The sequence below is a fragment of the Schistocerca americana genome, chromosome 7 (assembly GCF_021461395.2).
Source record: "Schistocerca americana isolate TAMUIC-IGC-003095 chromosome 7, iqSchAmer2.1, whole genome shotgun sequence".
NCBI classification, from domain to species: Eukaryota; Metazoa; Arthropoda; class Insecta; order Orthoptera; family Acrididae; genus Schistocerca; species Schistocerca americana.
In genome coordinates this window covers 128,042,283-128,069,370 of record NC_060125.1, presented here as the reverse complement: position 1 = coordinate 128,069,370, position 27,088 = coordinate 128,042,283, and the positions used below count along the sequence as shown (strand labels likewise).

At 45.0% G+C, this 27,088-nt stretch overlaps 1 protein-coding gene across 1 annotated transcript in view; it reads right to left on the bottom strand.

Annotated features, from left to right (window-relative positions):
- Positions 1-27,088, bottom strand: part of LOC124622783 (LIM domain-containing protein ajuba-like) — an 853,017-nt gene that overhangs the window by 306,961 nt on the left and 518,968 nt on the right. The gene's annotated exons all lie outside the window — the stretch shown is intronic.

Sequence of the window (27,088 nt, the reverse complement as noted above, 5' to 3'; positions counted from 1 at the left end):
ACCTTAGCGCTACGATACGGGTCAGAAGGTCGACGCCGCTCCAGACCCGAGCGTCCTGCCTCCCTACTTTCTCTTTAGGAACAGCGGGCTACCGTGTCTCCAAAAACATTCGCCCCCAGCAGAGCTCAAACCGCTATGGAGGCGAAGAGTGGACACACCTCATTTTAATGACCACTAATAGCTAGTGGTCTGATTAGTGAGGTGTTGCAGTGCACGCAGCCGCTTTAGGATCAGCGAGAGTTTTTTCCTGGTGTGTTTTCAGCCCCCTGTCGCCTCCCACCCGGCTACAGACGTGTCCGTGAGCAGAGACCTCGCCATCACCGCTGCACTTGACTCTGCCCGACGCGTGAGCGCCTCTGCTCGCCTCTGCTGGCACGGTGCGTGGCGTGCCACTCGCTCGCCCGCCACCCGCGCCCAATCGCGCGTCCATTAGCTGGCGGCTGTGGCGAGCTGCCATTACGGCGGCATCTGCAAGGGGGAGGGGGGGGGGGGAGGGCGGCCCACTGCCACTTACTTTCTGCTCTGCGGGGGAGGGGGTGGGCGACCCGGCACTCCACTCCACCACTCTGCGCCACTCTGGCCGCCGCCAAAGGGAAGTCCTCGCCCCTAGCAAGTGTGTCAGCGGCGCTTGCCGTGTCTTACACACACACTGCCGGCTCGTTCGAAAGGGCAGCTGCACGAGGACAACTCGTTCTTTACTGAGACGGCGTACTACGGAACGCCGCGACGGACAACTTTCGTGACGAACGCTTCGAACCAGTACTGCAGCCACTGGCTTCGTACTTAATTTTCGATCAGTTTCTTCATGTGGGTTACCACATTTGTTAAAAGACATTTTCGGGAGTTCCACCCCGGCTGTTGTTGACAAGTATTCACTTAAGTTCGCACGATTGGCCAATTTCGGCTTTACAGACCACTTTGAAGCACAGTAGGTGTCAATGTAATTTATTACTATCCGATGAACAAACGGCAGGCATAGCAGATCCGAGAACGAGCACATAACATTTAAGACTCAAAATTAAAGCATTATAGCCTTTCAGATCATCAGGGAACTTAACCTGAGAACGGTACGTACGATTTTGATCGTAATTTGATGCCGAGATTTTAAACGGAATTCGCTATCAGCGTACGTAGCCGTTTTGCGATATCCACAAAAGTCCATTTTGGGTGCACGCTTTTATCTCGATTTTTCGAGAAGAAAATGACATTTGTTTGAACACGTAACCGTTTTGTCAGAATTTAATATTTTTTAGTTATGCTATGTAGGATGACAAAAAATATCTTGAAAATGACTTACAGAAAATAATTTTCTTACAGATCCATCATGAGGGCTTGGGAAATTCCAGCCAATGACCAGTGTTCTGGCTACAAGGGTGCTTGCACGTGATACAGCGGTTACAAGGAGTATCCGATGTGGACACAACAATGATTTCTTATGGCAAAAGTGTAAAGAATAAAACTATATCATCAGATTTACCATTACTTTTAATTTCACCTGAAATAACACCTTATTTTCATGCGTTCAGAGGGGATTGCCCCCTTATTAGAGTGAATACTTGTCAGGGAATACTTGTAAACAAAATTCTCAGTGGAAACCTTGAAAATGTGTGCCCACGACGGGTGAACAGCCAGATTTAGTCTTCCAGTATTTGAGAATGAGAGCACAGTGACTTGGAATCCTTACGAAATTTTTCTCGCTGACAACCCCCACAAACTGATGAAAGGAAAAAAAAGTTTATAGTTTACTGCTTTTGCCTGTTCTTGTTATAAAGCTGCTGCATCAGCCACGCCGTTTAATTTGTTACTTCTCTACTAATAACTGTACTCTCAACACATTTTGCAGACAACGTCCATATCTTCCACTGAGTGTGCCAGCAAAATTACAGCATTGTGCGACACACAGTTCAGGAGAGATGACCTCATGAACACTGAAATGCGTGAAAACCTGCTGCAGACAATATTCACGGGATGTACCTTCAAAATTACATCAATGTACGACACAAAGTTCAGGACATATGACGTAATAAACATTGAGCAGCGTGAAACGAAACTGCACGGCGAATTTAGATTCATATGCATGTGAAATATATGAGCGAAGCGTGCTAAGGCACGGCTGAAAAGCTCCTTCTAAGTCCCTGGATCGATTTCAACCAAATTTAATAAACGTATTACTTACTATCTGGAAAGAAACATCGTGGGCGAAAGAACCAGCAACTTCTCATTGGGGTGCGAGTGATTACGTGGAGAGTGAAGGGGGTGAGGAAGGAGGAGATGGAGGGGGAGAGAGGGAGGAGAAGGAGATGAACAGAGAAAGGGGAGGGAGGAGGTGGACAAAGAGGAGATGGGCTGACGGAAGATTGGAATAAATACGTACCCGAGCAACGCCAGGTACTCAGCTAGTGAATAATAAAATAGGTATGGGTAAGCTGCTGCGAGTAGTATAGTGAAAGCACTATCGTAGCCGAAATAGACGGTAAGCCAACACTCACCACACTAGAACGAGTTTAATGCCAACCAGCTCTGCAGATGATGAAGAGATTGAAAGGTAAAAATAAGTCGGTTAAATAAGGGAGAGCAAAACTTAATTCTATTGGTAGACTTGAACCCATGGTAGGTCAGGAGAGGGAAGAAAAATAGTTGGAAAATAGGGACTAGGGCAAAGAAATGAAGTAAGTACTCCGACTGGTAGAATTTTGGAGATGGAGTAATTTAATCAAAGTTAACACATTTTCTGAGAATCATGTAAGAAAGCTGTATACTTTTCAGAGACCCAGGGACACTGGACGGTTTCAGACTGACTGTATATGTTGTTGTGGTCTTCAGTCCTGAGACTGGTTTGATGCAGCTCTCCATGCTACGCTATCCTGTCCAAGCCTCTTCATCTCCCAGTAACTACTGCAACCTACATCCTTCTGAATCTGCTTAGTGTATTCATCTCTTGGTCACCCTCTACGATTTTTACCCTCCACGCTGCCCTCCAGTACTAAATTGCTGATCCCTTGATGCCTCAGAACATGTCCTACCAACCGAGCCCTTCTTCTAGTCAAGTTGTGCCACAAACTCCTCTTCTCCCCAATTCTATTCAATACCTCCTCATTAGTTATGTGATCTACCCATCTAATCTTCAGCATTCTTCTGTAGCACCACATTTCGAAAGCTTCTATTCTCTTCTTGTCTAAACTATTTATCGTCCATGTTTCACTTCCATACATGGCTACACTCCATACAAATACTTTCAACCGTAAGGCAAATGTTTCGAAACCAGATTTTGAACTATAAGACAGCGGGCGTAAGTGGTATCTGACCTCAGGTTATTGGTGGCGAACTGCAGAAATTTTAAGAAAAGTAGGAAACTAAAGAGATGGGATCTGGGTAAGTTGAAAGAACCAATAATTGTTGAGAATTTCAGAGAGAGTATTACGGAACATTACATTGTAACATGGGAAGGGGATGCAGATGAATCGTTAGCTTTGAGAATTGAAGTAAAGAAGACAGCAAATGATGAAGTATGGAAAAAGGCAAGATCTAGTAGAAATGCTTGGGTAGCACATAAGATAATGAATTTATCTTATAATAAGAGAAAATAAGGAAAACGTGACAAATGAAGAAAGAAATTTGGAATGGAAACGTCTAAAAACGAGGTTGGCAGAAAGTGCGAAACGGGTAAGCAGGAATGGGTAGACAAACGCAAGGCTGCAGAAGGATGTATAACTAGAGAACAAATAGATACCTCCTATATGAAGATAAAATATACCTTTCGAGAAAAGAGAAGCAAATCTACGAATATCAAGGACTCAAGGGCAAGCCTACACTAAGCAAAGAAGGGGAAGCTGAAAGGAATATACAGTGGGGCTCTGTAAGGGAAATGAAGACAGTATTATAATAGGCAAGAAGTAGTAGACGCAGATAGGATGTGAGATATAATATTATGAGAATAATTTAAGAAAGTACTGGATGACAGAAATGGAAAGAAGATTCCACAATGCCAGGTCTTGAAAGCGATGATACCTCGGTTGGCGAATGATTCCACTCCAGATAGAGAGGCATTCTCACATCGAACGATAGTGAGAGTAAACCATCCACTTCCAGTACTCCCTGTAGCAACATCAAGACTGAAATTAACTAGACATCCAGGGAGTACTGGAAGTGGATGGTTTACTCTCACTATCGTTCGATGTGAGAATGCCTCTCTACCTGGAGTGGAATCATTCGCCGACCGAGATATCATCGCTTACGAGACCTGGCATTGTGGAATAGATGCTAAGACCCAATCTAGACGTAGTTATGTATATAGTAGTTTGTCTTGTACATTGTGATGCTGACTACAGCACGCGTACGGGATAACGCTCCCGCGCTGGCCCTCGTAGCCCTCAAAATTATTGAAATCCTTGAAAGAGTCATCCACGGAAAAACTGATCCACCTAGTTTACAAGAAGTATCATACAAGCAAAATATAGCCAGTCACCACTCTCACGGTAAATTAATGGTGAAGTTGTCGTTCGGTGCCGGTCGTTGTGGCCGAGCGGTTCTAGGCGCTTCAGTCTGGAACCGCGCGACCGCTACGGTCGCAGGTTCGAATCCTGCCTCGGGCATGGACGTGTGTGATGTCCTTAGGTTAGGTTTATGTAGTTCTAAGTTCTAGGGGACTGATGACCTCAGATGTTAAGTCTCATAGTTCTCAGAGCCATTTGTCGTTCGGTGCCCATGAAACACGTTTGTAAATTAACGGAGTTGACTACGCCATAGCATATTACAACGTCTGCCTGTTTCCAAGGGAATTAACAGGAACCCCTTTCAGTGGTTACGTCGTTTTCCTGCAGAGCGATCACTAATCTTATTCTGATTCTAATACAACATCAAAACGCTACTCACGGAATGGATGAAGTAAGTGCTGTGCTGACAGTCAAGGAAGCAGGTATGGACAGAGAGCACGACCGAAAAGAAATGAGCAATGAACGTCAACAGGAAGGCAGCCTAACTCACCGACTACTGACCATTCTCAACACAATTAAGATGCTCTATGCGTCAACAACAAGCGCGACTGGCTGCCATGCGCAGGATGTCCACCCTCCCTCTCTATTTCTTCCTGGCCACGTTTACGTCCCTCTCTTCCTCTTTCCTTTCTCTATCTCCTCCCCCACCACCCTCTCCGCTTGTTCATCTCAACTATCCCCTTCTTCCTTCCTACTCTCCCCTCCCCCCCCCCCCCCCCCCAGAGTATTTCTTTCCAAATCGTAATTAATATGTGTACCAAATTTGGTTGAAATCGATCAGGGAGCTTAGGATGAGTTTTTTATTCCTGGCTTTGTCTGCATAGGCAGATGCCAAATATATTTCTCACGTACAGGGTGAACACTAACAAAACCGAGAAACTGCAGGAACGGATTCCTGACTGGAAACGCATCGTTGTTTCCGGAAACGCATTGTTGCCACGGTAGGTAGCGCTGACGAATGGAAGCTCCTCCGACCACATGACGCGTGTTCCTTGTGTGCTGCAGGCTGTGTGTTCGACGCAGCAGATTGGTCAGGCATTCATGTCGGGTACAAGTTGAGATGGTATTTGTGTAGAGCCAAGCAGCTGGAGACGGTCGTTAGGCACCATGACAGACACAAAGCACAACACACAACAAATGGTGCCCTCTTTAGGCGTTTGTGTAATTATGGATAATTTGAGGCAGACGAACGTGCAGTGAGGGGGGGCGCACTCTGCGTGCACCACATTTGGAGGACCGGGTTCTACTGGATACTGAGTAGAAACCCAACCACAAACATCAAGCACGTGGTCCGCCAACCTGGTGTACGAATATCTGTATCCGTCACCGCAACCGCTATTATCCCAATCACATGCAAAGAGTGCAAGGATTATCCCGTCTACGGGAAGGATTTTGAGAATGGTTTTTGCACCAGATCATCACAATTATGGGATTTCTGGCATGAGTCCTCTTTACTGACGAGCCAGTCCTTACCAGAACTGGCATCATCAGTCTGCATATTTGTCATCTGTGGGCTACTACCCTTAGGGTATGGTTGAGGTGTCTCATTAGTATTGGTTCAGCATTAGTGTGTGGGCAGGGATTCTTGGTGATCATATATATGGATCGGTTATGATTCCATAATGCCTCGACAGAGGAACGTGCCTGGTCTGCATGCAGAATACCCCGCGTGGACTGCTGAGAATGTGCCTTTGGCAACACAACAGGTTATGTGGTTTCTGCATGACGCAACATTCCCCCCCCCCCCCCCCCCTCACTCACACACACACACACACACACACACACACACACACACACACACACACTTCCGCATTACAGTTCGCCGAGACCTCAACATCTTCCCCGGACATTGGATAGGACACAGAGGCCTGCTACATCATCGGACTTAAACCTCCTGAATTTTTACCTCTGGGGGCATCTAAAGAACGCTGCATATGTTGAGCCAGCTCCTGATGTGCAGACCCTTCAAAAGCGTGTTCACGACGCTTGTGACGTTTTTCGGAGAGAGGCCGAAACGTGTGAAAGAGAGCGGCAGTCCACAATGCGACGTGTGAACGCCTGGACTGCATTCCATGGAGGCCACTTTGAACATCTGTTGTGACGTAGATGCTATGCAGCTCTGTAGGGGGACAATTACTTATCGTTGTACGCCCACTGTCCACTTCTAGGCACATGTTCGTAGGACCTTCCCCACCCCATTTCCAGTCAGGAATCCGTTGGTTTTATTAATGTTCACTTTGTAAATGTATCATATTTCACATGCATTTGAACACATTTTTTCACCTGAATCTATAGCGAATTTCGAACAGCAGTTTCGTTTCCAAGCAGTTCAGTATTTATGACGACGTACTCATGAACTATGGGCTGCACAAAGACACAATTCCAGTGGTGTATGTGTCTACTAACTGCGAAAGTGTTGTGTAAAGAAGTAAAAGGTTAAAATTTCACCAATGATTCAGCAGTTTTATTACGCATCCAATGTTTTATGACGTCATATGTCCTGATGCCTGTGTCGTATAATGATATAATTTTTCTAGTATCCCTACATTCAGCGGTATGTTTCAATATTCTGTGCAAAATATGTCACGAATACAGTTAATAGTAAAAAAGTAATAAATTAAAACATCAGGCTGCATGCAGGAGTTTTACTGCATGAACATAAAAAATATAGTAAGCGATAAACTTTTTTCCTTTCATTATTTTCTGGAGGTTATCGGGGAGAAAAAGTTTGGATCACGGCTCGTCTTCTAGTGGCCCCGAGGCTACGCGGGGCGTCTCTTACACTCTCGCCGTATAAGTGCCGCTCCTGCCGTGGTGTCGTCCTAGCCAGCATCCTATTGGCTGACGTCGCCTCACGGCCTTCTCGGCTGTTGCATTCCAGGCCGACGTGACGGCGCTTGATGTTACGCCGAAACACTGAAGTCCATACCTTAATAGCTACGAGCACACGTCCATACGTGTTTCTGTGAGAGACATCTCTTGTACTGCACAACTGTTCATCGCTCTTGAGGTACGCAGTTTAGAGCCCATGTTTACTATGCTTTTTTGCTTTGAAAGATCATTTTTGTCACATACCTAGATATTGAACATTGAACCTGGGACGTCATGCACAATTATACTTATCACTCAGTTCATAATACTTACACACAAATATACAGGGTGTTACAAAAAGGTACGGCCAAACTTTCAGGAAACATTCCTCACACACAACGACAGAAAATATGTCATGACGACATGTGTCTGGAAACGCTTACTTTCCATGTTAGACCTCATTTTATTACTTCTCTTCAAATCACATTAATCATGGAATGGAAACACACAGCAACAGAACGTACCAGCGTGACTTCAAGCACTTTGTTACAGGAAATGTTCAAAATGTCCTCCGTTAGTGATGATACATGCATCCACCCTCCGTCGCATGGAATCCCTGATGCGCTGATGCAGCCCTGGAGAATGGCGTATTGTACCACAGCCGAGGTACCGGGGTTGCGTAGACAAGAGCTTTCAAATGCCCCCATAAATGAAAGTCAAGAGGGTTGAGGTCAGGAGAACGTGGAGGCCATGGAATTGGTCCGCCTCTACCAATCCATCGGTCACCGAATCTGTTGTTGAGAAGCGTACGAACACTTGGACTGAAAAGTGCAGGAGCTCCATCATGCATGAACCACATGTAGTGTCGTACTTGTAAAGGCACATGTTCTAGCAGCACAGGTAGAGTATCCCGTATGAAATCATGATAACGTGCTCCATTGAGCGTGGGTGGAAGAACATGGGGCCCAATCAAGACATCACCAACAATGCCTGCCCAAACGTTCACAGAAAATCTGTGTTGATGACGTGATTGCACAATTGCGTGCGGATTCTCGTCAGCCAACACATGTTGATTGTGAAAATTTACAATTTGATCACGTTGGAAGAGAACATTTGCACTGAAATGAGGATTGACAGATTGTTGGATGAACCATTCGCAGAAGTGTACCCGTGGAGGCCAATCAGCTGCTGATAGTGCCTGCACACGCTGTACATGGTACGGAAACAACTGGTTCTCCCGTAACACTCTCCATACAGTGACGTGGTCAACGTTACCTTGTACAGCAGCAACTTCTCTGAGGCTGACATTAGGGTTATCGTCAACTGCACGAAGAATTGCCTCGCCCATTGCAGGTGTCCTCGTCGTTCTAGGTCTTCCCCAGTCGCGAGTCATAGGCTGGAATGTTCCGTGCTCGCGAGGACGCTGATCGATTGCTTCGAACGTCTTCCTGTAGGGACAAACGTACCTTCCTGTCGATAGAAACGTACCTTCCTTCAATTGGGCCAACTGGAGGTGAATCGAGGAAGTATAGTACATACTGACGAAACTAAAATGAGCTCTAATATGGAAATCTCCCTATTAACATGAACCTGTCACACTGTCTGTAGCTCATAAATAAATATTGTAACATTGTAATAACAATAATAGCTGTTGATAACATATAATATTGTATTAACATTAGGACCCGCTAATCACTAAGGGCCGGCCGCGGTGGTCTAGCGGTTCTAGGCGCTCAGTCCGGAACCGCGCGACTGCTGCGGTCGCAGGTTCGAATCCTGCCTCGGGCATGGATGTGTGTGATGTCCTTAGGTTAGTTAGGTTTAAGTAGTTCTAAGTTCTAGGGGACTGATGACCACAGATGTTAAGTCCCATAGTGCTCAGAGCCATCACTAAGGTGGTGGATTAATTTGTATCATAACAGCTTTTCTTTATTTGTGTGTGAGGAATGTTTCCTGAAAGTTTGGCCGTACCTTTTTGTAACACCCTGTATACTCTGAAATAGAAGGTTATAGAAGTCTACTTGGTAACGATATTACGTCTTGGCTTCAGCCTGTAAATTCACTTACTCCCGAAAAAGGTGTTCGTAAATGTGTGTGTTTTTAAAACAACTTTACACGTGGAAAAAATTATTACCTCCTTTCACATATCTTTCGCTGCAACGAAACGCTGCACAAGATTTCACCACTGTAATTAAGACACTTTTATTAAAAATATTAGGTTAAGACAAATGAAATAGCGCTCCAGAAGTGGTCTGTATTCCAGAAGTGGCCTGCAAATGGTTGCCGCCTCTGGGCAGCTGACCGAAATGTTAGTTTCCATCGTGTCCTACGACAAATACAGGCCTACGCACACGTCTGTGTGACGTCACCAGTGTACTGTTCGTGGCCAACGATTAATACTTATCAAATCTTCTACTAGCAGGTAAGCTTTCAGCCAAGGTCTTTGATAAAAGTTAAAGCGGAAGCCTAACCTAGTTTTCCACTGTATACATGTCGTTTCTCTCCTTTTAGTGCATTTAAGTTATAAAATGAAGTACATTTGCGGCGTTGCTACCACCACAGTAGTGGAGAATACAAATTTCCTCATAACACAAAGAACGATGTTTACAAAAACTGTAATAAGCGGTTGGAAAAGCTGCAGCAGTCAGCTGTATTCGAAGTAACTGCACTTTGGATGATGTTAAGCTAACGCATAAAAAGAAAAGATGTGAAAGGATTGGAGATGGGCCGGCCTGTGTGGCCGAGCGGTTCTAGGCGCTACAGTCTGGAACCGCGCGACCGCTACGGTCGCAGGTTCGAATCCTGCCTCAATCATGGATGTGTGTGATGTCCTTAGGTTAGTTCGGTTTAATTAGTTCTAAGTTCTAGGCGACTGATGACCTCAGCAGATAAGTCGCATAGTGCTCAGAGCCATTTGATTGGAGATGTGGAAAGCCAAGTGTGTTCAAAGTGTACATAAGTTAAAAAAATTATTGATTTGTAGTGTAAACAACCCAACTGAACCCTGATGAATCCCTCCTTAAGTGATTTATATATTGGTTCACATGTTTCTGGAATAATACGTAAAACGGTACACTGCGGGATTCGGGGGCTACGACTGTACTGCAAGCTAGACAAGCTTTTTAAAAAATATGGTTGTGGAGATGAAGCAGCGGTTAGTATGATTAATCAATTATTCAAAAACAGTCTCAAACGCATTTATTATAATTATACTGTCAACCGGTTTCAACCCGACTTAGGGGTCATCTTCTGGCCGTTTACAACATTGGTCGACTGCTGGTGGTGTCACTCCTGTTTACATAACGACAGGAAACTATGACCTCTACGTCGGGTTGAAACCGGTTGGCGGTATAATTATAATAAATGCGATTAAGACTGTTTCTGAATAATTCATAGAAGAGTTTTTGCCTGTTGCTAACAGTCTTAACCCATCCATGAAACCATCTTTATCAGAAACAGCATTCGTGATCTAATAATGAAATACTGCACCAGTTACGTATTTTCCACGATCTGCACGATGCTTCGCGAGAATTTATTCTCATGATCAGGTACAAATGTTGACATACATATTGTTTGCGATGATTCGGAAAATCGGACAAAAGAAATCTGTCAGACTGCAGTAAACTATAAGACGAAAAGGAAGTGCAAAATGATTCAAATGGCTCTGAGCACTATGGGACTTAACTTCTGAGGTCATCAGTCCCCTAGAACTTAGAACTAGTTAAACCTAACTAACCTAAGGACATCACACACATCAATGCCCGAGGTAGGATTCGGACCTGCCTCCTCAGCGGTCGCGCGGTTCCAGACTGTAGCGCCTAGAACCGCTCGCCCACTCCGCCCGGCAATGAAATGCAGGAGAGACAGGGCAACAAACATACAAACACCACATAAAATGCGTACGTCAATATCTCGTCTTGATAACGAGAATAAACACTCGAAACGTGTCATATGAAGCATGAATAAAGATCTAAACAGTGTAGTTCCATCCTTTATACCGTCAATGACACAGTTGCAAGCTTTCCAAAAAGATCGATTACGACAAATGAAATTAAGAAACGGCTAGTCTTAAATCGGTATCGTCGTCCGGAGTGGCCTTGTGGTTCTAGGCGCTACAGTCTGGAACCGAGCAACCGCTACGGTCGCAGGTTCGAATCCTGCCTCGGGCATGGCTGTGTGTGATGTACTTAGGTTAGTTTGGTTTAGTTAGTTCTAGGCGACTGATGACGTCAGAAGTTAAGTCGCATAGTGCTCAGAGCCATTTTAAACCGGTATCGTGTATGCAGATATGTGGGGCCACTTCCTGGGGGCAAACTGAAATGTCTCTTCGGCCATATTAAATAATTTTCGTTATTCTTCATGTACTCGCACTGTAGTCACAAAGCAAATTCTGGAGCACACTCTCAGCTTCTCTTCTCGCTATGCACGGTATCATCCACAATCGTTTCCATTTCTCTTTGTTTTCAAATAATACTCTCGCCACCAACACGTGTTGTTGTGCAGGCGATTAACTGTTCGGCATTCATTTCCCAATAACTACAACGATCGTGTAATAGATCCATTGAAGTAGTCTAGTCAAAGCGGTTTGACTAAAACTTTGGCAAAGATCATTGTCAAAGTTCTTTTACAGTGTAAAGCGAGCCTCAGGCTTCACGTGTTAGTGTCGGTGGGCAGTAACACTGCGCTGCCGACGTCATACAGACGTGCGCGGAGGCCTGTATTTATCGTAGGCCACGGTTTAGGATTTGGAAGAGAGTTGAACGTAATGGACAGTGTCTTGAAAGGAGGATATAACATGAACATGAACATCAACAAAAGCATAACGAGGATAATGGAATGTAGTCGAATTAAGTCGAGTGATGCTGAGGGAATTAGATTAGGAAATGAGACACTTAGAGTGGTAAAGGAGGTTTGCTATTTGGGGAGCAAAATAACTGATGATGGTCGAAGTAGAGAGGACATCAAATGTAGACTGGCAATGGCAAGGAAAGCGTTTCTGAAGAAGAGAAATTTGTTAACATCGGGTATAGATTCAAGTGTCAGGAAGTCATTTCTGAAAGTATTTGTATGGAGTGTAGCCATGTATGGAAGTGAAACATGGACGATAAATAGTTTAGACAAGAAGAGAATAGAAGCTTTGGAAATGTGGTGCTACAGAAGAATGCTGAAGATTGGATGGGTAGATCACATAACTAATGAGGAAGTATTGTAATGGATTGGGGAGAAGAGAAGTTTGTAGCACAACTTGGCAAGATGAAGGGATCGGTTGGTAGGACATGTCCTGAGGCATCAAGGGATCACAAATTTAGCATTGGAAGGGAAGCGTGGAGGGTAAAAATCGTAGAGGGAGACCAAGAGATGAATACACTAAGCAGATTCAGAAGGATGTAGGTTGCAGTAAGTACTGAGAGATGAAGAAGCTTGCACAGGATGGAGTAGGATGGAGAGCTGCATCAAACCAGTCTCAGGACTGAAGAGAACAACAACGGTTTTAATATAATGACGTCATACGCGCTCCATATGATCTATGCTCTAATGGAGAGTCCGTCACTGACGAACAGCGAGCTGGTATATCATAACACGTATCTGTTTACGTTCATATGTTCGTAGCACTTTTTTTATTTTGGCCAGTACATTGCTTTTTTTCCTTTCTTTTTCAATCATATCGTGTTTTTCTGAGAGAGCATCTGGCTTGCACAACGACGTCACTTACATGACGACGAGCGCGTGCGTTGGAGGCTAGCTACTTGTAAGCCGGCCGCCGTGTAAAAAGTCGGCCGAGGTGAGCGGGTGCCAGCAGAGGTGACTCGGCGTGACCGGCCCATTCTTCGCGTCGACGGCGGCGGCGAGAAAGCGCCGGCCTGGAGCGCTTCCAAAGCTGGAAAACAGGATGTCCCGCCGCCACAGCGCCGCCGCGGCCGCGGGAGCGCGAGTAAAAAGGCCAACTTTTGGCGGGCGGGCCGGCGGGGCGCTGCCAGCGCTCCATTGAGGCGCGCCGGAGTCAATGGGGCGCGGGATATATAGTGCGCTGCGGGCAGACAGCGGCCAGTAGCCGGCGGCCGCGTCTCCTCGCCGTAGGGCGGCCGGCGGAGCAGCTTCCTGTCCAGGCACCACCAAGTACAGTAGGTGTTCCCTTCCATTCGGCACTGTTTCACGTCTGGTGGAAAACAACCGTCTCCAAATACTTAATAAACCTCGGTTCTTAATTAACACCGACTCCATCCATACTTTACAGAGATACTTAATTTACGTGTGTCTTTTTTCAAGTGCACTGTTCTGCAATACTTCAGGACGAGATAACATGTGGACAACTTGGTGGAAGTCGATGAAAGTGCGGGAGCATGTTACCACAGACAGTTGAATAAACGTAAAACGACTGTGTGTGTGTGTGTGTGTGTGTGTGTGTGTGTGTGTGTGTGTGTGTATCACTGACCGTCTGTGAAGATGTTTATTACAACATGGCCTGGGGAAAACATATGGAAGAATCTTCAGGAAACTGGAAGAAGGGCGAACTGTGGCCCAGGAGTTTAGCATGGATCATAGCACTGTTTCACGTGTACTGGGAGCGTTCCGAACAGTCTGATTCTGGATGCACCTTCACATAGCGATTGATGACTGCACGGCACAAGAAGAAGAAGGAGAAGAAGAGGTGGTGGTGGACCACGGTCAACTAGAGCAGCAGTTGGCCGCTACATTGTACAAGCACGAATGGACCTGCAGTACTGAGACTTATCGCCTGCAGCGTCGGCAACTTACAACACTTACGTGCTTCGAAGATGCCTAGCAGTCAGGGGACGAACAAACCGGAAAACATGCGACTGTCATCCAGCCATCCACCAGGGGCCATACGAGTGCCGCTATAGGCCATGGGCTGCGCAGTCCTATTCTCTTACACAATACAAAGGATCTAAAATAGGCTCAGCTGTATCCTAACACCAAATGGTATTCTGTGCAGTGTTCGATCCAGGCCAGACGAGACTAGATCAGGCAAGTTCTCTCCCTGTAACAGGCGCCTATTCCACAAGAATTGCATAAATCAGGATTCTCACGCGAGAGCCACCTCCACAACATCCCTGCCGTTCACGTACGACTTTGTGACCCTTACTGACAGCTGACGACCTATGAGTGTTCGTGGCCTCCTTGTCAGTGACGACAGGAGCTCTAACGTCATGTACGCAGCTCGTGGTCTCGCGGACGCGTTCTCGCTTCCCGAGCACGGGGTCCCGGGTTCCATTCCCGGCAGGGTTAGGGATTTTCACCTGCTTCCAGATGACTGGGTGTTTGTGTAGTCCTCATCATTTCATCCTCATTCATGAAATTGCCGAGGTTGGACAGAGCAAAGGTTGCGAATTTGTACAGGCGCTGATAACCGCGCACTTGAGCGCCCCACAAACCAAACATCATCATCATCTGTCGTCATGGCAGACATCCGAACTCGTAAATTTATTCCTGTTTTCACTTACAAACGAGTACGCGCCAGACTTAAGCAATTTTTTCCCTATGGGACGTAAACTTTGTTTATTCGGTTCGTACTTTAACAATGAGCGTCCTACGGAAGTTAGACTTTCATAAGTGTGTTTAATGGTGTTAGATGTAGCGACAATCTCACTGGTCTTCGCCCGTCAGAAGTATCTATTTCAAGAAAATACTAATTTTTCGCTGAAACGCCAAAGACCTTCGTATAGATATGCATATTCAAATAGAGATATATGTAAACAGGCAGAATAAGGCGCTGCGGTCGGCAACGCCTATATAAGACGACAAGTGTCTGTCGCAGTTGTTAGATCGGTTACTGCTGCACGTTCTCAAGATTTAAGTGAGTTTCAACGTGGTGTTATAGTCGTCGCACGACCGATTGGGGCAATGCATGTAGATGCATGTAGTGATAAAGTGGGGATTTTCCCGTACGACCATTTAACGACCGTACCGTTAATATCAGGAATCCGGTACAACATCAAATCTCCGACATCGCTGCGTCCGGAAAAAGATCCTGTAACAACGGGACCAACCGAGACTGAAGAGAATCGCTCAAGGTGACAGACGTGCAAGCCTTCTGCAAATTGCTGCAGATTTCAATGCTGGGCGACCAACAAGTGTCAGCGTGAGAACCATTCAGCGAAACATAATCGATATCGGCTTTCGAAGCCGAAAAGCCACTCGTATACCCTTCATGACTGCACGACACAAAGCTTTACGCCTCGCCTGGCACGCCAACACTGACAGTGGACTGTGGATTTCTGGAAACATGTTCCCTGATCAGACGAGTCTCGTTTCATATTGTATCAAGCGGATGGACGTGTACGACTATGGAGACAACATCATGAATCCATGAACCTTGCAGAAGCTGAAGTCTGTATGGTTTCATGTGTAAACGTCGACGCAACACACACCAAACGGACATCGGTGGCATGTTGGAAAATGTATGTGAATTCCTAAGGGACCAAACTGCTGAGGTCATCGGTCACTAAATTTACACAATACTTAAACTAACTTACACTAAGGGCAACACACACACCCATGCCCGAGGGAAGAATCAAACTTCCGGTGGGAGGGGCCCCGCAATCCGTGACATGGCGCCTCAAACCGCCTGGCCACTGCGCACGGCGACTCTGCATGTCAACGGGAGACTGTTCAAGCTGGTGGAGGCTCTGTAATGGTGTGAGGCGTGTGAAGCTGAATTGATATTGTTCCCCTGATACGTTTAGATACGACTCTAACAGGTGACACGTAAGCATCTGTCTGATCACCTGCATCCATTCATATCCACGGTGCAATCCGACAGACTCGGGTAATTCCAGCAGGACAATGTGACATCCCACCCGTGCAGAATTGCTACGGAGTGGCTCCAGGAACACTCTTCTGATTTTAAACACTTCAACTGGCCACCGAACTCCCCAGACATGAACATTATTGACCATATCTGGGGTGCCTTGCAACGTGCTGTTCAGAAGAGAGCTCCACACCCTCGTAGTCTTGCGGATTTATGGACAGCCCTACAGGATTCATGGTGTGAGTTCCCTCCAGAACTACTTCAGACATTAGTCGAGTCCATGTCACGTCGTGTTGCGGCACTTCTGCGCGCTCTCAGGGCCGCTACACGATATTACGCAGGTGTAGCAGTTTCTTTGGCGCTTCAGGGTATGTTTCTATCCACATCAAAATAAATGTGCTATTAACCCTTCATAAATAAATTTTTCAATCACTGGCACCTGGGTACTTTTTGTGCCGCTTCCAGCAGACATATTAGGACCCTGCGGTCGAGTTCTCGAATGAGAGAAGACTCAGTCTGAGTGGTGATTCTGGATGCACACTCACATAGCGAGAGGCGGGAGCATGTAATGCACCCAGAAACATCGTCGAGCATTATGCTTTTGGTCGTCAGACTGTTATGGTGAGCGGAACCGTAATGCAGCGTGGGCGTATTGGCTTCCAAATCTTTGAACACGGTACGCTCACATGTCAGCATTGTGATTCTGTACTCCTTCCCTGGTGCGTTTTTTCAGTGCAGCATTCGACCCTGACTTCATTTTTTATGGATGGCAAAGAGCGACCGCATCGAAGAGCGCTGGTGAAGAACCTCTTGGAACGAGAGAATATTCAGTGAATGGACTGCCCTGTCCCTACTTAAATCCCACCAGGCACGTGTGCGATTCGTTGGGGAGACATATTGCAGCCCGTCCACACGCAGCAACCAGCATCCAGCAATTGTCAACAGCGCTGGGAGAGGAATGGAGCACTCTACCACAAGAATTCCTTACTAACCTCGTCGCCAGCATGGAAACACACTGCAGGGCGTGCACTGCCGTTTTTAATGCCCACACACACTATTTAGAACCATGTCCCGTCCTTTGTAATGTCCAGGGGACCATCGTGAATCGTAGGGACTTCATTGTGATTATTGTCTTTGAATAAAAGTGTCATTTCTGTTCGTCTCACTGCGTATTTGTTGCAGTTACCTTCTACACTGTACTGTTCTGTACTGTACCTGTACCGTACTGCAGCAGTTCTTTCTACGTAACTTCCAAGTTTCACCCCGCTGTGTTACCTCTCAGTGACACGATTGCAAATGTTACTTTCGTCCTTAAGCATTGCACACCAATGTATAAATACAGTAAATAACTTCCAAAGAACAATCTTTGCTATAACAGTTTCAGAGTTCTGCTTACATTTGATAACTTTGGCACTTCTACGCCCACAAACACGAGTGGTACTGGAATCTTATCCGCACAACATTCTTCACAGCGAATTATTAAAAGTGTGCACTTTATCATTGAATTTTCTCCCACAGGTTACAACACCATCTTCTCAAATTGTTTTTCGAGAATCGCGAACAGCCACTTTGTTTCAACAACCAGATTCCTCGTAAGTTTCTATGCACGGCTATCATTTGCTGGCAATTAGGATGGCTCCAGTTTTATAAATTGTTCTCTGAACAGTGCCCCCCCCCCCCCCCCTCCCAGGCTACATGGCATCTGTCGGGAAGGTTCTGGACTGGATTACTAAAATAGTAGAGAAAAAAGTAAGACGGTGGTGTTAGTGCTTCAGATGCTCTGCGTAGTGTCCCCCCACTTGAGTACAACGCACGGGACCTTCATACCACCATACGAAACTTGGCATGTTGTCACATTCGCACCTTTTTCGGTCTTAATGGACCATCAGAGACTCATACAGCACTTTATAGTACTGAATTAGGTTCGTATTTATGACGCTAAGTAATGTCACCTGTAGCGTTTTTCCGGAAGAGAGCTGTCCTCGTTTTTCATTTCAGTGAAGTCACGACAAGTCTCCGCCTGTTGTTGTTTTTTGTTCGGGAGTCAACATATGCTGGAAAAACTGCACGTGTGTTTTTTTTTTTTCAAAACATTCTGGAGAATGTCTCATACACTTGATTTAGACATTTTCAGTTCACTGCTCCAGTCTCACTGGCGGTACAAGAAATTTCACACACTACGCTCGCACGTCCACTGCTTATCACTGCCTGCTCACAACTGACTGGTCGAATGCACGTCCGCTGTTTACGGTAGTTAGTTCATTTGGAAATTTGTGGTAAGATCCTATGGGACCAAACTACTGATGTCATCGGTCCCTATGCTTACACACTAATTAACCTAACTTTAACTGACATTAAGGAGAACGCTCACACCCGTGCCCGACGGTGGACTCGAACCTCCGACGGGGGGAAAGCCGCGTGAACCGTGACATGGCGCCCAAGACCGCCGGCGGTTGTTTGTTCAAGCTGACACCGTAGTTACTGCGTTGACGTCGCTTATGTGCCAGGAAAAAATTCAGCATCGAAACTTTTTGCACGGATTGTACGTATCCTGCAGGATGTATACATCCTCTTTTTTTTTGTAACGAGTAATGTTCGATCTTCGACTACCGGTAAAGAACTGTAAACAGAGATGGAGAAAGTCTAGTCTCAATAACTCTCAGAGCAGCTAGAATAGCTCACCCGTCTCCGTTTTAGGTTCCTCTTCCCATTGAAAGCATTCATTCCGGTCTTCAGATGTTCGAAGTTGATACTCGCTCAAGTTTAGGTAGCTAAAGCAGTCGGCAGCTTGCGAAAGGTTCAACACATTTCCTCAGCTCTCTGACTGACATAACTTTTATATCCATCATTTCCATGAGTTTTTTCGTCGTAGCCCCCAATTGTGTCCAATGCTTAATGTTACGGGGGAGTAACTGATCAACTGAACTCGCGTCAAATCGACATCGATTGTTGGCACTATGTTGATATTTAGAGGAACACCACCTATAATACATTAATAAAATGGGGGAGTATACGTAGATAGCGCAGTTGTCTGTTCCAGTTAGCAGTTCCCATTGGAACTGTAGATATATCGCGTCTCATCCCGCGACAGCTATCGAACTTTGGAGCGTCGACAGCGAAATGACATTTCGGAAATAAACTGCGCATCAAATCACGATCCCTCATGTGGGGGCCTCGGAATGGAAAGCAGCGAAGAAGTGGAGTAAACATTTATTCGGTTCCGTGTTATGATATTCGCTGGGAACTACAACCGCAACAACGCAATAAAAGTGATCTGTGGTCCGAGTGGTTAAGCAGGATGGTTGTGGACAGAATCGCTGCTTCTCCTCGCGGAGGCGAGCGTGGGGTAGCTCTCTATCGATGTGTCGGTTGCGAATTTCTGACTGGGTTCTTAACTTTTCCGTTCCGAGTGTCCGCTGTTCGCCTGAGAGGGCGCGTCGACGCGGCGACCGGTGTGCGCGCCGCTGTCGGAGTTTAAGAGCCGATTATCATTTTAACTGCTCGGCCACTTAGAGGAGCGGCGGCACTCAGAAATGGCAAGTCGCCTCGGCGCGGCAGCCCTCCACTCCGCACTTCTGTCCGACTCGGAGAAGAGAGCAAGCAAAACAGGGTGGGAGGCGCCGCGGAAGGGGTGGGGGAGGGGGAGGGGAGGGGAGGGCGGAGGGAGGGGAGGTGCAGGAGGGAGGCGGGGATCCCCCGGATCGGCTGGGCCGCAGCAGCGGCGGCGGCAACAGGACTGGCAATACACTTTACTTGGAAAAGCATTCGTGTTGAGTGCACGCCGCCGCCGACTGCTTTTAACCTGAAAAGGAGACCACTTAAAACGATTTCTCAGCTTCGTCCAGCCCTTCTCTCACCCTCAGCTCCCTCTCTCTCACTCCCCTTTCCCCCTCCCCTCCCCCCTCTCCCCCTATCCGGCCTCTCGCCGACAGACAGAGCGAGTGCCTTTTGTGGCCAGCCCCGCTGTATGACACACTGCAGCCAACGTTTAGATTAGCGACCCTGATCGATTTTAAAGGGAAAAGAGCTGCATGCAAGGCTTATCAGAACAGCGAGGACATTTGACACAGTAGACTGAAACTTAAAAAAACTGCTTTAAAACCACAGCCGGAACTCCGATAAGTTGAAAGATTAAAGCTGTTTTTTGTCACTTATACAAAATAACAGTACGGGAAACAAATTTTAATGGAATTAAGAAAATTAGTAAAACAATGGAAGTACAATAGGCTCACAATTTATCACTGTGTGACGGATCTCGTATGACGAAATTCAGTACGAAATTTTAATCTTCGTCTACATTAAAAAGACAGGAAGCTTTCGATTAATATTGCCGGGCGACCAAGCGAAACGGCAAGAGGAGGAAAAGTAATGTGCTAATATTTATGATAGTATATTGCAGAAACTTTATACTGTAACGGGCCCCGCAGTATGTGGATGTGCTGTGAGAGTTGGTAGTAACTAGCATCCGGCTGCGTGAGCAACGGCAGCAGGGCGACAGCACACCATCAGACAAGCAGTGTCCCGGCACCACTGCTGCGTTACAAGACAATGATACTAAGATCATGTTCCGTCGGTATTACTCCTATATTCCTACTCCACTGACTGGATAATGTACAGGATGTTAACTAATGTGGAAACCCTCCGTCAAACGGATAGAGGGCTTACAAAAGAAGTACAAAATTTCATATCTACAAAGGTCAATATTTCTATTTTCTTGCCGGCCGAAGTGGCCGTGCGGTTAAAGGCGCTGCAGTCTGGAACCGCAAGACCGCTACGGTCGCAGGTTCGAATCCTGCCTCGGGCATGGATGTTTGTGATGTCCTTAGGTTAGTTAGGTTTAACTAGTTCTAAGTTCTAGGGGACTAATGACCTCAGCAGTTGCGTCCCATAGTGCTCAGAGCCAGCCATTTCTATTTTCTTAGTTGGAGACTTTTCTTTGTTGTTACACACTTGTTTGGTTTCTGACTGTGTTTTCAAATTTCCAGCTTCGTTCAACACTAATTTTTTTCTTTGCAAATGTTTTCTGATGACTAAATAAAATGGTCAGAATGACTACCGATGGCTCCAACACAAGTATCTAAACATTGCGTCGTCGATTGTCTCACTCCCACCCACATTCGTAGTTCTGCTGTACCTACGGAAATCCTTCTTGAACACGCTGGCGAAGAATGTCAACATTCGTAATAGATGTTGAATAAAGCAGGTCTTTAAATGCCCCTAAAATGCCCTCAAATGAATTGAAATCAGTAGATGGAGCATTCTCATCTCTCTCTCTCTCTCTCTCTCTCTCTCTCTCTCTCTCTCTCTCTCTCTCTCACACACACACACACACACACACACACACACACACACACACACACACACACACACACATCTATCCATTTACTTGGGAGGCGCTGCTTTAAAATTGTTCTTACTTGCAGAGCAAAAGCAGATGGTGTGCCAAAGCATGAGCCACATGTTCTGACGAAACATTGGTGGAACGTCTTCCAGCAAAACGATTAATGTTCCATTACAAACTCAACATATGATAAAGCTTTAAACATGGCTGCGTGGTCGGCGACCGTTTGCAAATTGAAGTTAAAGCCATTACAGCCCTCGGTGGCTCGCTTTCCACGCATTCGACTTTAAAAATTTTGGGACTAAAGCTTTATCGCTTGATATTTATTTTATACGTGACATGCCAATTTGAATGTTTAATTTCTGATGAAGGCACTCACAGAAGTGTCGAAACCAGGTCAAAAGACTTAATTTTTGCGACCGAGTGCTGTAATTGCTTTAACTTTAATTCAATAAATGATACTACAGTCGGTGTTCAATGGAATCTGAAATGTCCAATTAATCTCTCTCCAAATATGACAAGCCATACATTAATGCTAAGCTCTTTTTGCTGTCTTGTTTTCGACACTGCGAGAGGATTTTTGTCCGTCCATGCATGAGTGCTGTGAAAATTCTGCACTCCATTCTTGTTCAACTTTAATTGCTCAATGGGAGACAGAACCTGTTGGCCCTGAGCAGACATCTCCAGAAATCAAGTACAAAAAGTTTTTCTGCATTGAAAATCTGTTTCAGTAAGACTTTCTACACTGAGATGGTATGGATAAAGCAATTGCTCTCTTAACGCTTTCCACGCAGTCACAGGACTCACATTCTCAGTTTCTGCTATTTCTCAGGTACTACTGCCCTTATTATTCTGATATGATGAAGTGCTCAATCTTCTAAATCGGGTGTTCCAACGCTATTTGGTCGTCCACAATGAAATGACCTTTTGTCAAAAAATGTGCCGCTACAAGACGTTTGTCTATTCTTGAAAAGGAGTATTGTTCCTAAAATGTCCACTATAAATCTTTCAGCATACAAACGTCTGGCTTCAAACGCACTACAGTTCGCAAAGCCATGCATCAGGTACATGACCGACATCTGCTGATTAGAATACATTTCAGGCAGAAATATACAGGACACACTAGCCCAATAAAAGTAAGGCAGAGAAGCTAATGTCGCTATCGCACTCTTGTTCGATGGCGCCCCTCTCGGAAACAGCCGATTCGATTCCTGGTAGGGGAAGAATATTCAGTACATACTCAACACTAGCCCAGCAAGAACTGGAGAAATTTCATTACTGGTAGTGTACTCAATACTAAAAGGGTTTGTTTATTTACTGGTACCATGACAACTAAGATAGACATAAGAACGCTTTTGCTTGAAACTTCCCTATACCGTTTCGGAGGGAGCATTAGGGAACGATTGACAAGAACGTGGGATGGGAATACAGTAGAAGAAGAATGGGTAGCTTTGAGAGGTGAAATAGCACATGATCAAATAGGTAAAAAGACCAGGCTTCTTAGAAATCCATGGGCAATACAGGAGATATTGAATTTAATTGATGGCAGAAGAAAATTTAAAAATGTAGCAAATGAAGCAAGTGAAAGTGAATGCAAACGCCTAAAAAATGAGATTGACAGGAAACGAAAAATGGCTAATCAGGAATGGTTAGGGGACAAATATTAGTATTTAGAAGCAAATTTCGCTAGGAGAAAGCTAGATACCGCCTACAAGAAAATTACAAAGGCCTCTGGAGAAAAGGGAAGCACCTGTCTGGATATCAAGCAAAGAATGGATAGGTGGCAGGAGTATGCAGACGGTTTGGACAAGGGAGATGAACTTGAAAGCAGTGTTACAGAAAGGGACGGCGACCTAGATCAGGATGAGATGGGAGATACTATACTGCGAGAAGAATTTGACAGAGCACTGAAAGACCTGAGTCGAAAGAAGGCCCCGGGAGTAGACAACATTCCATCAGAACTACTGATAGCCTTGAAAGAGCCATCCATGACAAAATTATTCCATATGATGTGCAAGATGTATGAGACAGGCGAAATACCCTCTGACTTCAGGAAGAGCGTAATAATTCGAATTCCAAAGGAAGTATGTACTGACTGGTGTGAATATTACCGAGCTATCAGTTTTATACGTCATAGCTGCAAAATGCTAAAACGATTTCTTCGCAAACGTTTGGAAAAACTGGTAGAAGCCGACCTCTGGAAGGACGAGTTTGGATTTTGTAGAAATACAGTAACACGCGAGGCAATACTGACCCTATGACACCTCTTAGAAAATAGTTTAAGGAAACGCAAACCTACGTTTACAACATTTGTAGACTTAGAAAAAGAGTCTGATAAGATTGGCTGGAATACTCTCTTCGAAATTCTGAAATGAACCAAGGACCTTGCCGTTGGTGGGGAGGCTTGCGTGCCTCAGCGATACAGATAGCCGTACCGTAGGTGCAACCACAACGGAGGGGTATCTGTTGAGAGGCCAGACAAACGTGTGGTTCCTGAAGAGGGGAAGCAGCCTTTTCAGTAGTTGCAAGGGCAACAGTCTGGATGATTGACTGATCTGGCCTTGTAACAATAACCAAAACGGCCTTGCTGTGGTGGTACTGCGAACGGCTGAAAGCAAGGGGAAACTACAGCCGTAATTTTTCCCGAGGGCATGCAGCTTTACTGCATGATTAAATGATGATGGCGTCCTCTTGGGTAAAATATTCCGGAGGTAAAATAGTCCCCCATTCGGATCTCCGGGCGGGGACTACTCAAGAGGATGTCGTTATCAGGAGAAAGAAAACTGGCGTTCTACGGATCGGAGCGTGGAATGTCAGATCCCTTAATCGGGCAAGTAGGTTAGAAAATTTAAAAAGGGAAATGGATAGGTTGAAGTTAGATATAGTGGGAATTAGTGAAGTTCGGTGGCAGGAGGAACAAGACTTCTGGTCAGGTGACTACAGGGTTATAAACACAAAATCAAATAGGGGTAATGCAGGAGTAGGTTTAATAATGAATAGGAATGCGGGTAAGCTACTACAAACAGCATAGCGAACGCATTATTGTGGCCAAGATAGATACGAAGCCCACACCTACTACAGTAGTACACATTTATATGCCAACTAGCTCTGCAGATGACGAAGAAATTGAAGAAATGTATGATGAAATAAAAGAAATTACTCAGATTGTGAAGGGAGACGAAAATTTAATAGTCATGGGTGACTGGAATTCGAGTGTAGGAAAAGGGAGAGAAGGAAACATAGTAGGTGAATATGGATTGGGGCTAAGAAATGAAAGAGGAAGCCGCCTGGTAGAATTTTGCACAGAGCACAACTTAATCGTAGCTAACACTTGGTTTAAGAGTCATGAAAGAAGGTTGTATACATGGAAGAACCCTGGAGATACTAAAAGGTATCAGATAGATTATATAATGGTAAGAGAGAGATTTAGGAACCAGGTTTTAAATTGTAAGACATTTCCAGGGGCAGATGTAGACTCTGACCACAATCTATTGGTTATGACCTGTAGATTAAAACTGAAGAAACTGCAAAAAGGTGGGAATTTAAGGAGATGGGACCTGTATAAACTGAAAGAACCAGAGGTTGTACAGAGTTTCAGGGAGAGCATAAGGAACAATTGACAGGAATGGGGGAAAGAAATACAGTAGAAGAAGAACGGGTAGCTTTGAGGGATGAAGTAGCGAAGGCAGCAGAGGATCAAGTAGGTAAAAAGACGAGGGCTAGTAGAAATCCTTGGGTAACAGAAGAAATATTGAATTTAATTGATGAAAGAAGAAAATATAAAAAATGCAGTAAATGAAGCAGGCAAAAAGGAATACAAACGTCTCAAAAATGAGATCGACAGGAAGTGCAAAAAAGCTAAGCAGGAATGGCTAGAGGACAAATGTAAGGATGTAGAGGCCTATCTCACTAGGGGTAAGATAGATACTGCCTACAGGAAAATTAAAGAGACCTTTCGAGATAAGAGAACGACTTGTATGGATATCAAGAGCTCAGATGGAAACCCAGTTCTAAGCAAAGAAGGGAAAGCAGAAAGGTGGAAGGAGTATATAGAGGGTCTATACAAGGGCGATGTACTTGAGGACAATATTATGGAAATGGAAGAGGATGTAGATGAAGATGAAATGGGAGATATGATACTGCGTGAAGAGTTTGACAGAGCACTGAAAAGCCTGAGTAGAAACATGGCCCCCGGAGTAGACAACATTCCATTGGAACTACTGACGGCCTTGGGAGAGCCAGTCCTGACAAAACTCTACCATCAGGTGAGCAAGATGTATGAAACAGGCGAAATACCCTCAGACTTCAAGAAGAATATAATAATTCCAATCCCAAAGAAAGCAGCCGTAGAAACACTGGAACACGTGAGGCAATACTCACCTTACGACTAATCTTAGAAGAAAGATTAAGGAAAGGCAAACCTACGTTTCTAGCATTTGTAGACTTAGAGAAAGCTTTTGACAATGTTGACTGGAATACTCTCTTTCAAATTGTAAAGGTGGCAGGGGTAAAATACAGGGAGTGAAAGCTATTTACGATTTGTACAGAAACCAGATGGCAGTTATAATAGTCGAGGGACATGAAAGGGAAGCAGTGGTTGGGAAGGGAGTAAGACGGGGTTGTAGCCTCTCCCCGATGTTGTTCAACCTGTATATTAAGCAAGCAGTAAAGGAAACAAAAGAAAAATTCGGAGTAGGTATTAAAATTCATGGAGAAGAAATAAAAACTTTGAGGTTCGCCGATGACATTGCAATTCTGTCAGAGACAGCAAAGGACTTGGAAGAGCAGTTGAATGGAATGGACAGTGTCTTCAATGGAGGATATAAGATGAACATCAACAAAAGCAAAACAAGGATAATGGAATGTAGTCGAAGTTAATCATCTGATACTGGAGGAATTAGATTAGGAAACGAGATACTTAAACCAGGAGACGAGTTCTGCCATTTGGCCAACAACATAACTGATGGAAGAGGTAGAGAAGATATAAAATGTAGACTGGCAATAACAAGAAAAGCGTTTCTGAGAAAGAGAAATTTATTAACATCGAATGTAGATACGAGTGTTAGGAAGTTTTTCCAGAAGGTATTTGTCTGGGGTTTACGCATACGGAAGAGAAATACAGACGATAAACAGTTTAGACAAGAAGAGAATGGAGGCTTTTCAAATGTAGTGCTACAGAAGATAGCTGAAGATTAGATGGGTAGATGATGTAACTAATGAGGAGGTACTGAATAGAACTGGAGAGACAAGAAATCTGTGGCACAACTTGACTAAAGGAAGGAATTAGCTGATAGGTGCTGACAGGTGCGAAAATTACAGAAGTATCGGTTTAATCAGTCATGGTTGCAACATACTAACACGAATCTTTACAGAAAAATGGAAACAATGGTAGAAGCCCACCTCGGAGAAGAGCTGTTTGGATTTCGGAGAAATGTAGAAATACACGAAGTGATACTGACACTACGACTCATTTTAGATGATAGGTTAAGGAAAGGCAACACTACATTTACAGCATTTATAGACTTAGAAAAAGCTTTTGACAGTGTTGACTGGAATACTCTCCTTGAACTTCTGAATGTAGGAGGATTAAAATACAGGTAGCGAAATACTATTTACAACTTGTACAGAAACCAGACGGCAGTTACAATAGTTGAGGGGCATGAAGGGGAAGCA